Genomic DNA, 2,763 nt, shown 5'->3' on the forward strand with positions numbered 1-2,763 from the left:
TTTCTACTGAGAATCATCATGAGCTTCCAAAACATGATCAATATCATCCAAAAAACTCTCAAAAATTTCAAAACAACCAATCATCACTCAAAATCCATAAAAAATCAACCTTACAAGCCTCAAAAATAACAAAAATCAATCAAAATTTCAGTCTTTTTCCACTCTCAACATATCCCCACACTTAGAAAGGAAGCATCCTCGCGAGCTAAGGAAAAGAAGAATATAAGTTCAGTAAAGAGCTCAATTTGATCTTTTTTAGCATCTTTAATAATCACCCCAACCATGACCCCAACTTTGTCACCTGTATCTAAGAAAGAATTCAACTACAGAAAAACACCGTTATGCATTAACACATCTTATAAACAATAGAAAGTCATGACAAATTTGTAAATGATATAAGAGGTTTTTCAGCTTTGCATCATCGGCTTTCCATCCACCATCACCATCAATGTCAATAGTTGAAAAGGGAGCTCTCGAACAAATCCATTATTCAACTAACACGAACTCATCACACAAAAACTAATACAACACGAACACAAAACAACCATTTGAATAGCATCTTCAAAAGAGAGATATAGCATTAAGAAACATAAAAGATACATTCAGGGGTATTAGTGAAGATGATCCCTCTTGAAATCTTGATGATTACGAAAACGATCCATGGATAAGGATTCATCTACAAAAGATTTTGGAGGATTTTGAAAGAATTGAAGGCAGCACATCTGTTCTAGCAAGACGAGGTATCTGTTAGGTAGACAAAGGGCATGAAAATATAAGACATCCAGTTGTTGGGAATCAACGTTCACATTGACATTCATACAAAGCTTGGGAATGGCCTTTTGATCGTTATGGGAATGCCTATGCATATATGCTAGGTACCAAGCAAAATGGGTTGTCAATCTCACTGAAGGATCTAGAGATTACGAATATTGTTGGGCAAAATGGAGATAATTTGGGTACGCTTGACTAGCAGTTGTCCAGTCCCATGGAATTAATGGCCAATTAATCTATGGTCTCATAAGAGAATCAGTTGAGCTCCATCCTCTTCTTCTTGGAATCTGCTAATCAAATCCTTCATACCCACTAACCAACTGAGGGGGTTGAGAAATAGAAGTGGTAGGAGATGGAAGAGGAATGAGTAAAAGAGGATGAAGAGATGGGTAGGAAAAATCATAAAATGAGGAATAAGCTAAAGAAGAATTAGCTGAGAATTTAGGCAAATCAGTTAAGAAAGGTGTTAATTGATAAGTAGAAAAAGTAGAAGGTATTTGGATAGATGGGGAAGGACAAGGCAGACAAGGGAAAAAGACTCGATCTTCAATGAAAGAACAATAGGTAAAGATTGGAATTTGAGGAGCACCTTGAGGTTGGAAAAGGAGAGGTAAGATGGCTCCTGAGTTGGATTGATAAAGGGAAAAATAAGCATCATAGCGATGACCCATTTGTTGATAATAAAATAAACTAGGAAGAGAGGAACCTAAAACAGATCGTCGATGATAGGCATAAAAGAAGGATGAATCAAAGGGATGGTTCTTGGAAAGATAAACTAAAAGATTCACCCTCAGTTAGTTAGTGTTTTGCATATGAGTAGAGGCTCTATTCTGTCATTAGTTCAGAACCATAGAATCAATCATTGAAAGCCATAAAGTGTCACGGCAAATAGCCATTTTAGAAGAATAACACTGGAACATTTCATCTATCATCAACTCCAAATGGTTGACATATAAGGCAGCTTGTAAGACCACATCCCCTACATACCAAGCCAGATCTACATCATCTGGAATTAATAGATCACCTCCTAGATACATATAAGACAGCAGCATGGTATCCAAAGTCACAGAATCTTCAAAGACCATACAAACAACTTCTGTCAGCAAATCAAAAGACCTGGCTCCACTCCAACCATCCTCTGGAAGAGATAGATCCATCATTGAGAGATTAATATAGAAGGCCAACTTTTGCAGTTGATAGTGGATAAAAAAGGAATGGTCGGGAGGAACATACTCTTGAAATTGCTCAAATGTGGACCATAATAAATCCATCCTAGACTACAATCTTTCCACTTTAGCTTGAAAAAATGGACATAATGTGGCCTATCTCTCGAGAACTACCAAGTCCATAGGGGTTAAAGAATGAAGTGGTTGCACAATAGGGCTCTGTGTGAAGAAGAACATGACTAGACCAGTTGCTCGTTAAGGTGTTGAATTTGGTTTTGGTTTTGGTATAAGGTGGTATTTGCTATTTTAATCTCCTCTGTCGTCTGGGCGGCTAGCAAAGCCTGAAGCTCGTGAGATTCTTTCAACAATCTATCTCATTCCTCAGTTACATTAACCACTTGAGTGTTAGTGTCAACCAACTGAGTGTGCAAACTAGAAATTTTCATTTTCTGAGCTTCAATGATCTTAGTTTGTTGCTCCATTTGGGTACAAAGATCAGAAAAGCGTTCATGAGTAGAAGCTATCTCTGCATTTACCTTTTTCAGCTCTTCTTTGGTATGTTGTACTTCATCATAGCAAGAGGAATAGAGTTGTTGGATACATGCAGTCACTGAGAGCTCAATAGAATGTTGAACATCTTGACATAGGAAGGGAATTGCATCTCCAGTTACCAAGCATTGCACTGAAGGGATGGGAATCTCCAGAGTACCCTCATGATGTGCTCTAAAAAGATTCAGCATTGTGAGGAAAACTGGTAGGTGATTTCTAGATTGATCAGGAACGAAGACTAGAGGAGGAGTTGGAGCTAGTTTAGCCACTCGTTCTA

Source organism: Lygodium microphyllum, unplaced genomic scaffold (assembly GCF_053477565.2).
Source record: "Lygodium microphyllum isolate KBCC unplaced genomic scaffold, Lygodium_microphyllum_v1.1.10 scaffold_55, whole genome shotgun sequence".
Taxonomy (NCBI): Eukaryota; Viridiplantae; Streptophyta; class Polypodiopsida; order Schizaeales; family Lygodiaceae; genus Lygodium; species Lygodium microphyllum.